Consider the following 11,620-nt stretch of genomic DNA (forward strand, 5'->3'; position numbering starts at 1 on the left):
CCATGGCAGCAACCACAGATGGTAATCTGACAAACTAGCCCTTAAATCCAATGCAGCTTCACCTGATTTCTGGCAACAACTCGAGTGTTGCTAATTTTGTTTCACTGTAGCCTGACTTAATGTGTGGGTTCCAAAAAATTCTTCATTTTTAATAGCCAAGTTATGCTTGTGGGTAAGGAGTTATGCGAATGGGTAAATGAGCTACTTTAAGGAAAGCATTTTATTTTTTAAGGTAAGTGCAGAAGAACAGTGGTAGTGTGGCAAGCATTCTGAAAGGTCCAGCCTAAAATGACGGCTTTTTAAAAAGTCACTAGGACACACTATATAAATGTAGAGTTATTCCAAAGAGCAGCCATTTATGTAACATTAATTTATTTCTACGGGAACCCTCTTGCGCTGTTGGTGGGAATGCAAACTGGTGCAGCCGCTCTGGAAAACAGTCTGGAAGTTCCTCAAAAAATTAAAAATAGAACTACCCTATGATGCAGCAATAGCACTGCTAGGAATTGACCCAAGGGATACAGGAGTGCTGATGCCTAGGGGCACATGTACCCCAATGTTTATAGCAGCGCTTTCAACAATAGCCAAATTATGGAAAGAGCCCAAATGTCCATCAACTGATGAATGGATAAAGAAGATGTGGTTTATGTATACAATGGAATACTACTTGGAAATGAGAAAGAATGAAATCATGCCTTTTGCAGCAACATGGATGGAATTGGAAGGTACTATGCTGAGTAAAATAAATCAGTAAGAGAAGGACAGATATTACATGTTTTCACTCATGTGGATCTTGTGAAACTTAACAGAAGTCCATGGGGGAAAAGAAGGGGAAAAAAAATAGTTACAAGCAGAGAGGGAGGGAGGCAAACCACAAGAGACTCGTAAATACAGAGAACAAACTGAGGGTGGATGGCAGAAGAGGGGAGAGTGGGTGATGGGCATTGAGGAGGGCACTTGTTGGGATGAGCATGGGTGTTGTATGGAAGCCAATTTGACAATAAATTATATTTTTTAAAAAGTAGCAGAAGCCACCAATTAAAGTATCATTATAAGAGTTACAGAAGAAAAAATAATTTATTTCTTGCCTTCTATTCCAAATTTCCTAGAGTAGTAATAATAAAAGAGGTGGGAGGAAGAAAGCAGAGGAGGAAGAAACACTTGGTTTTTGAAGCAATTCAGAAACTTGTTACAATAAACTCCAGTACCTGAAGCCACTAACTTCATCATCAAAATATGATCATGAATTTGGGCACAAAGAATATGTTTAGAATTTTTCAAAATAAATATAGGTTTACCTGACAAAAGATCTGATAATAATTTAATAAAAGCTCAATAAATAGAGGTAAACACTCTTCACATGAAAAGTAGGGTATATATACTTAACTAACCTTTAAAATTGAAGAAATCAAAGGTTCTATTCAAACTGTTTTGGAGGCAACGAAAAAGATGCTTCAGACCAAAATCTAGGGGTCACAAAAGAAACTGACTTAAATGAAGTTTTATATAAAATATCATATATACAATACATGTAATTATAATGATATCTATATAGATAAGTATATAGATATATATTATGTATATGACATATAATAGTATAAAACAGTCTATACTACACATAATATATCATATAAATTATATAATATTATACGTATAATTTTATATATGTTACATAGAATAATATATTGCAATACATTACATGTTATAATATATTGTGTATCACGATATATTACAGTAAAACCGTGGTTTGTGGGCATAATTCATTCTAGAAACATGCTTATAATCCAAAGCACTTGTATATCAAAGTGAATTTCAAGAACCATTGACTCAGTTGTGATCATGTGACATTTGGTGTTACATACCACTTGCATTGCAAGACATCGCTTGTTTATCAAATTAAAATTTATTAGAAATGTTTGCTTGTCTTGCAGAACACTCACAGAACAAGTTACTCACAATCCAAGGTTTTATTGTATACATAAAATAATTATATGTAATATAATATATATTTATATATAATAGTATATGATTATAGATATAATTACACAGATATAGTTATATGTATATTATATATATGTGTGTGTGGTTTAATAATCATTTTAAGAAATAGGAAATTAGCAAAGTAAATCCAAAAAATAGGAAAAATTAGAACCCAAAGCTAACAACATCTATTGAGAGGATCATGTGGTTTTTACCCTTTCTTTTATTAAGGCAATGTATACATTGGTTGATATGTGGATACTGAACCAGCCCTGCAGCCCAGGAATAAATCTTACTTGACCATAGTGAATAATCCTTTTAATGTATTGTTGGATTCGGTTTGCTAGTATCTTGTTGAGAATTTTTGCAGTGAACAAATGGGCAAAAGACATGAACAGACACTTTTCAAAAGAAGACATCCAGATGACTAACAGACACATGAAAAGATGCTCCACATCATTCATCATCAGGGAAACACAAATCAAAACCACCATGAGATACCACCTCACACCTGTCCAAATGGCTAAAATTAACAACTCAGGAAACAACAGATGTTGGCAAGGATGTGGAAAAAAGGGGAACCCTTTTGCACTGCTGGTGGGAATGCAAGCTGGTACAGCCACTCTGGAATACAGTACAGAGTTTCCTCAAAAAACTAAAAATAGAACTACCCTACAACCCAGCAATTGCACTACTAGGCATTTATCCATGGGATACAGGTGTGCTGTTTCGAAGGGACACATTCACCCCCATGTTTATAGCAGCACCATCGACAATAGCCAAAGTATGGAAAAAGCCCAAATGTCCATCGATGGATGAATGGATAAAGACGATGTGGCATACACACACACACACACACACACACACACACACACACACACACAATGGAGTATTACATGGCAATCAAAAAGAATGAAATCTTGCCATTTGCAACTACATGGATGGAACTGGAGGGTATTATGCTAAGTGAAATTAGAGAAAGACAAAAATCATATGACTTCACTCATATGAAGACTTTAAGAGACAAAACAGATGAACATAAGGGAAGGGAAACAAAAATAATATAAAAACTGGGAGAGGGACAAAACAGAAGAGACTCATAAATATGGAGAACAAACTGAGGGTTACTGGAGGGGTTGTGGGAGGGGGGATGGGCTAAATGCGTCAGGGGCACAAAGGAATCTACTCCTGAAATCATTGTTGCACTAGATGCTAACTAATTTGGATGTAAATTTTAAAAAATAAAAAATTAAAAAAAAAAGTAAAAATAGAAATACCCTGCAACCCAGCAATTACACAACTAGGTATTTATCCAAAGGACACAAAAATCCTGATTCAAAGGGGCACATGCACCCCAATGTTTATAGCAGCATTATCAGCAATAGCCAAATTATGGAAAGAGCCCAAATGTCCATCAACTAACATAAGGATAAGGATAAAGAAGATGGGGTGCACACACACACACACACACACACACACAAACAATGGAATATTACTCAGTGATCAAAAAGAACGAAATCTTGCCATTTGCAACAATGCTGATGGAACTGGAGTGTATTATACTAAGCAAAATAATTCAGTCAGAGAAACATAAATATCATATGATTTCACTCATGTGGAATTTAAGAAACAAAACATATGATCATAGGTGAAGGGAAAGAAAAAGAAGATAAAAAGAGAGAGGCAAACTATAAGAAACTCTTAATTACAGAGAACAAACTGAGGGTTCCTGGAGGGGTGTTGGGTTGGCATTGGGCTAAATGGGTGATGGGCATTAAGGAGGACACTTGTTGGGATAAGCACTGGGAGTTATATGTAAGTGATGAATCATCCAATTCTACTCCTGAAATCATTATTACGCTACATGTTAACTAACTTGGATTTAAATAAAATTTAAAAATAAAAAAAAAAGAAAAACAACAAAAAAAATAGAAAGAATAACCTGAAAGCAGTTTCTTTGAAAAGGCCAATAAAATAAACTTAAAAACCCAACAAAGACAGAGGAACATGGTGGCATACGAGGACGCTGGGCTCACCGCGTCCTGCTGATCACTTAGATTCCACCCACGTCTGCCTAATTTACCCAGAAAACCACCAGAAGACCAGCAGAATGGACTCTCCAGAGCCAAGCATAGGCGAGAGGCCCACAGAAGAGGGTAGGAAGGGCGGAGAGGCGGTGCGCACTACAAGGACTGGCGGGAGGGAACCAGGGTGGCGGAGGGGCAGCAAACCCACCCCGTAAGGCAGAGCCCCCAAGTCTGGCTTGCAAAAGCAGAGGGGCCGGAAGGAGTGTGTTCTGACAGCCAGTGGGACTTAACATCTGGAATGTTATAAGTCAACAGCTCTGCTTGGAGAGCCGGAGGGCTAAAGAACAACAGGAATGAGGGTTGTTGAGGCCCGGAGGACAGAGCTCAGCTTGACAGGGAACAAAGGTGCTGGGAAGCGCCATCTCCCTCGCCCATCCCCCAGCCAAAATCCCAAAGGGAACCAGTTCCCGTCACAAACTTGCTTGCACCGCGCAAACACCCAACGCTGTGCTTCTGCGGATCCATCCTTCCGACGGGTCTGCCTGCCTCCCTCCCAGTGCCTCAGGGCCCCTCCCGAAGCGGACCACAGAAGGCAAAGCGAGCTGAGCCTGCCCCTCCTGCCCCTGTGCACCTTGCAGACCCACCCCAGCTAATACCCCAGATCCCATCCCATCGAAGTAGTACCACAAGACTGGCAGTGTGCAAGTAGCCCAGACAGAGGCCACACCACTCCGCAGTAAGTCCTGCCCCTGGGAGAGGGGAAGATAAGGTACACACCAGTCTGACTGTGGCCCCAGCGGTGGGCTGGGGGCAGACATCGGGTCTGACTGAGGCCCCGCCCACCAACGCAAATCACTCCAGACAGCACAGGGGAAGAGCCCTGCAGTTCCACGCCACCCCAGGGACTATTCAAAATGACGAAACGGCAGAATTCTCCTCAAAAGAAACTCCAGGAAGTAGCGGCAGCTAACGAACTGATCAAAAACGATTTAAGCAATATAGCAGAAAATGAATTTAAAATAATAGTCATAAAACTAATCGCTGGGCTTGAAAAAAGTATAGAGGACAGAAGAGAATCTATTACTACAGAGATCAAGGGACTAAGAAATAGTCATGAGGAGCTAAAAAAATGCTATAAATGAGTTGCAAAATAAAATGGAGGTGACCACAGTTCGGATTTAAGAGGCAGAGGAGAGAATAGGTGAATTAGAAGATAAAACTATGGAGAAAGAGGAAGCTGAGAAAAAGATAAAAAAATCCAGGAGTATGAGGGGAGAATTAGAGAACTAAGTGACATAATTAAATGATATAATATACGCATAATTGGGATTCCAGAGGAGGAAGAGAGAGGGAAAGGTGCTGAAGGTGTACTTGAAGAAATCATAGCTGAGAACTTCCCTGAACTGGGAAAGGAAAAACGCATTGAAATCCAAGAGGCACAGAGAACTCCCTTCAGACGTAACTTGAATCGATCTTCTGCACAACATATCATAGTGAAACTGGCAAAATACAAGGATAAAGAGAGAATTCTGAAAGCAGCTAGAGATAAACATGCTCTAACATATAAACGGAGAACAATAAGACTCGTGATGGATCTGTCTACTGAAACTTGGCAGGCCAGAAAGGAATGGCAGGAAATCTTCAATGTGATGAACAAACAAAATATGCAGCTGAGAATCCTTTATCCAGCAAGTCTGACATTTAGAATAAAAGGAGAGATAAAGGTCTTCCCCAAAAAACAAAAACTGAAGGAATTCATCACCACTAAACCAGCCCTACAAGAGATCCTAAGGGGGATCCTGTGAGACAAGCTACCAGAGACATCACTACAAGCATGAAACCTACAGACATCACAATGACTCTAAACCCATATCTTTCAATAATAACACTGAATGTAAATGGACTAAATGCTCCAACCAAAAGACATAGGGAATCAGAATGGATAAAAAAACAAGACCCATCTATTTGCTGTCTACAAGAGACTCATTTTAGACCTGAGGACACCTTCAGATTGAAAGTGAGGGGATGGAGAACTATCTATCATACTACCGGAAGTCAAAAGAAAGCTGAAGTAGCCATACTTATATCAGACAAACTAGACTTTAAATTAAAGGCTGTAACAAGAGATGAAGAAGGGCATTATATAATAATTACACTGTCTATCCATCAGGAAGAGCTAACAATTATGAATGTCTATGCGCCGAATACGGGAGCCCCCAAATATATAAAACAATTAATCACAAACATAAGCAACCTTATTGATAAGAATGTGGTAATTGCAGGGAACCTTAATACTCCACTTACAACATTGGGTAGATCATCTAGACACAGGATCAATAAAGAAACAAGGGCCCTGAATGATACACTGGATCAGATGGACTTGACAGATATATTTAGAACTCTGCATCCCAAAGCAACAGAATATACTTTCTTCTGGAGTGCACATGGAACATTCTCCAAGATAGATCACATACTGGGTCACAAAGCAGCCCTTCATAAGTATACAAGAATTGAGATCATACCATGCATACTTTCAGACTACAATGCGATGAAGCTTGAAATCAATCACAGGAAAAAGTCTGGAAAACCTCCAAAAGCATGGAGGTTAAAGAACACCCTGCTAAAGAATGAATGGGTCAACCAGGCAATTAGAGAAGAAATTTAAAAGTATATAGAAACAAATGAAAATGAAAATACAACAATTCAAATGCTTTGGGAGGCAGCAAAGGCAGTCCTGAGAGGAAAATACATTGCAATCCAGACCTATCTCAAGAAACAAGAAAAATCCCAAATACAAAATCTAACAGCACACCTAAAGGAAATAGAAGCAGAACAGCAAAGATACCCCAAACCCAGCAGAAGAAGAGAGATAATAAAGATCAGAGCAGAAATAAACAATATGGAATCTAAAAAAACTGTACAGCAGATCAATGAAACCAAGAGTTGGTTTTTAAAAAAATAAACAAAATTGATAAACCTCTAACCTCTTTCTCAAAAAGAAAAGGGAGATGACCCAAATAGATAAAATCATGAATGAAAATGGAATTATTACAACCAATCCCTCAGAAATACAAGCAATTATCAGGGAATACTATGAAAAATTATATGCCAACAAACTGGACAACCTGGAAGAAATGGACAAATTCCTAAACCCACACACTTCCAAAACTCAAACAGGAAGAAATACAAAGCTTGAACAGATCCATAACCAATGAAGATATTGAATCAGTTATCAAAAATCTCCCAACAAATAAGAGTCCTGGACCAGATGCTTCCCTGGGGAATTCTACCAGACATTTAAGGCAGAAATAATACCTATCCTTCTCTATCCTTCTCAAGCTGTTCCAAAAAATAGAAAGGTAAGGAAAACTTCTGGACTTATTCCATGAAGCCAGCATTACCTTGATTTCCAAATGAGACAGATACCCTACAAAAAAGGAGAATTACAGGCCAATATCCCTGATGAACATGGATGCAAAAATTCTCAACAAGATACTAGCAAATCAAATTTGACAGCATATGAAAAGAATTATTCACCATGGTCAAGTGGGATTTGTTCCTGGAATGCAGGTCTGGTTCAATATTTGCAAATCAATCAATGTGATACATCACATTAATAAAAGAAAAGATAAGAACCATATGATCCTGTCAATCGATGCAGAAAAAGCATTTGACAAAATACAGCATCCTTTCTTAATAAAAGCCCTCGAGAAAGTCAGGATAGAAGGAACATACTTAAAGATCATAAAAGCCATTTATGAAAAGCTCACAGCTAGTATTATCCTCAATGGGGAAAAACTGACAGCTTTCTCCCTGAGATCAGGAACACGACAGGGATGTCCACTCTCACCGCTGTTGTTTAACATAGTGTTGGAAGTTCTAGCATCAGCAATCAGACCACAAAAGGAAATCAAAGGCATCAAAATTGGCAAAGATGAAGTTAAGCTTTCACTTTTTGCAGATGACATGATATTATACATGGAAAACCCGATAGACTCCACCAAAAGTCTGCTAGAACTGATACATGAATTCAGCAAAGTCACAGGATACAAAATCAATGTACAGAAATCAGTTGCATTCTTATACACTAATAATGAAGCAACAGAAAGATGAATAAAGAAACTGATCCCATTCACAATTGTGCCAAGAAGCATAAAATACCTAGGAATAAACCTAACCAAAGATGTAGAAGAACTGTATGCTGAAAACTATAGAAAGCTTATGAAGGAAATGGAAGAAGATATAAAGAAATGGAAAAACATTCCATGCTCATGGATTGGAAGAATAAATATTGTTAAAATGTCAATACTACCCAAAGCTATCTACACATTCAATGCAATCTCAATCAAAATTCCACCAGCATTCTTCTCAAAGTGGGAATAAGCAATCCTAAAATTTGTATGGAACCACAAAAGGCCCTGAATAGCCAAAGTAATTTTGAAGAAGAAGACCAAAGCAGGAGGTATCACAATCCCAGACTTTAGCCTCTACTACAAAGCTGTAATCATCAAGACAGCATGGTATTGGCACAAAAACAGACACATAGACCAATGGAATAGAATAAAAACCCCAGAACTAGACCTACAAAAGTATGGCAACTAATCTTTGACAAAGCAGGAAAGAATATCCAATGGAAAAAAGACAGTCTCTTTAACAAATGGTGCTGGGAGAACTGGACAGCAACATGCAGAAGGATAAAACTAGACCACTTTCTTGCACCATTCACAAAAACAAACTCAAAATGGATAAAGGACCTGAATGTGAGACAGGAAACCATAAAAACCCTAGAGGAGAAAGCAGGGGAAAAACCTCTCTGACCTCAGCAGCAGCAATTTCTTACTTGACACATCCCCAAAGGCAAGGGAATTAAAAGCAAAAATCAACTATCAGGACCTTATGAAGATAAAAAGCTTCCGCACAGCAAAGGAAACAATCAACAAAACTAAAAGGCAACCAACGGAATGGGAAAAGATATTCGCAAATGACATATCGGATAAAAGGCTAGTATCCAAAATCTATAAAGAGCTCACCAAACCCCACACCCGAAAAACAAATAATCCAGTGAAGAAATGGGCAGAGAACATGAATAGACACTTCTGTAAAGAAGACATCCGGATGGCCAACAGGCACATGAAAAGATGCTCAACGTCACTCCTCATCAGGGAAATACAAATCAAAACCACACAGATATCACCTCATGCCAGTCAGAGTGGCCAAAATGAACAAATCAGGAGACTATAGATGCTAGAGAGGATGTGGAGAAATGGGAACCCTCTTGCACTGTTGGTGGGAATGCAAACTGGTGCAGCCACTCTGGAAAACAGTCTGGAGGTTCCTCAAAAAATTAAAAATAGATCTACCCTATGACCCAGCAGTAGCACTGCTAAGAATTTACCCAAAGGATACAGGAGTACTGATGCATAGGGGCACATGTACCCCAATGTTTATAGCAGCACTCTCAACAATAACTAAATTATAGAAAGAGCCTTAATATCCATCAACTGATGAATGGATAAAGAAGATGTGGTTTATATACACAATGGAATACTATGTGGCAATGAGAAAGAATGAAATATGGCCTTTTGTAGCAACGTGGATGGAACTGAAGAGTGTTAGGCTAAGTGAAATAAGTCATACAGAGAAGGACAGATTCCATATGTTTTCACTCCTTTGTGGATCCGGAGAAACTTAACAGAAGACCATGGGAGAGGGGAAGGAAAAAAAATGGTTAGAGAGGGAGGGAGCAAACATAAGACACTCTTAACATAAGAGACTCTTAAAAACTGAGAACTGAGGGTTTATGGGGGTGGTAGGGGGGGAGGGTGGGTGATGGGTATTGAGGAGGGCACCTGTTGGGATGAGCACTGGGTGTTGTATGGAAACCAATTTGACAATAAATTTCATATTTAAAAAAAACAACAGAAATAAAACAATGAAAATATCAAAACTAAGAGTGAAAAAAACAGTCACACTTAAAAGAATTCCACATGCAAACATAAGGCAATCAAAAACCTACTGGCAAATCTCCCCAGAAAAATTTAAATTACTTAAATTGACCCAGGCAATTGTAGGAAAGGGGAGGAGATCAATTATCATAGAGCAGTCATGGGAAAGGTTATATAGAGTGCTGTCCTTGCAAAGAAGTCTATGACCTAATGGGATCGCAGCTGAGTCCTATGTAACACATAAAGGAAAGACTGATATGAGAAAACCTTCATTCCCTAAGTGCCCTGGTCAGGTTCTCCCTTGTCCAGGGGCAGAAGGTCTGGTGAGACTAGAGCCAGGAAACACCCCCTCTTCATTTGCACATTTACTTTGTGGGTCGAAACCAACAATGAAGCTTGAAGCCAGGCCTGTGTGAGCAACAGCCTTGGAAACCCTGCCCTGACCAGTGTTTGAAAAGTGCAGATAGTTGGTAGAGCAGAGTGGTTAAGACAGTACGTGCTGGAGTCAGGCCTGGGATTGGTTCCTGGCATTCCCACTGACAAGCTATTTAACCACTGTAAGCCTCAATTTTCTCAGCCATAAAATGGGAATAATCATGGCACCCACTTCAGGGTTTCCTGTGTTAATGAAATGAGCAAGAAATGCATGCATGCAAAGATTTACCAACATGTCAAACACATGGTAGATGCTCAAAAGTGTTAACCATCATTGTTACTTCAATTAGGCCAAGAAAACTACAAAAATAAAAGAGAGAACAAAAAGCAAAAAGAAAATGGCTATCATCAAGAGCAGGAACTTCTAACTCCTGCTCACCCATTTAGAACTGGGAGTTCCCAGTCCTCCTCTCCAAGAACTTTCTTCTCCACCTGCTGGGCACATAGCTGTCCCATAACTTTCTCTCCATGAATCACTCCATAACCTCTTGATTCCTTAAGATATTCTTCTGAGATCTATTCTGAGCTTGGAGCCTCAGTCTCACCCCCCTCTTTTCTACGTATTATTTTACTTCATGATTAGAGACAAAGAAAGGTAATATGGCTCCATTTCCTCAACTTCCTCTCTCTCTACTTCAAAAGATGTCCTCTTCACCTACACTTGCTTCCCATTTTTCTCATATATTAGAGAAATATTTATTCATTCATTTGACAAACAGTTCGCTGTTTTTCCACCGTGTGTAGAAGAAAGTCATCATGACAAAATGTAAGGGGTCCTTCTCCAGCAAAGCCCATACCCAGTTCAGACAGCAGACAATGAACCCATAAATAAATAAACAGGGAAACATCAGGCGGTGATAAACTCAATATAGAGATGGAAAGTGAGTAATGGGATAGGCACTGGATGGCTGCTCTGGATTGGATGCTTAGGGAAGGTCTTCACAAATTTAAAGAGAGAGCTAACCCAGACTTCAAGCTGTATTACAAAGCTAGAATCATCAAGACAGCATGGTACTGGCACAAGAACAAACACACTCAGATCAATGGAACAGAATACAGAACCCAGAAATGGAACCACAAACATATGGCCAACTAATCTTTGACAAAGCAAGAAAGAATATCCAATGGAATAAAGACAGTCTCTTCAGCAAGTGGTGCTGGGAAAACTGGACAGCAACGTGCAGAAAAATGAACCTGGACCACTTTCTTACACCATACACAAAAGGAAACTCA

This window comes from Herpailurus yagouaroundi, unplaced genomic scaffold (genome assembly GCF_014898765.1).
Source record: "Herpailurus yagouaroundi ecotype Mexico unplaced genomic scaffold, PumYag 198, whole genome shotgun sequence".
In the NCBI taxonomy this organism is placed as follows: Eukaryota; Metazoa; Chordata; class Mammalia; order Carnivora; family Felidae; genus Herpailurus; species Herpailurus yagouaroundi.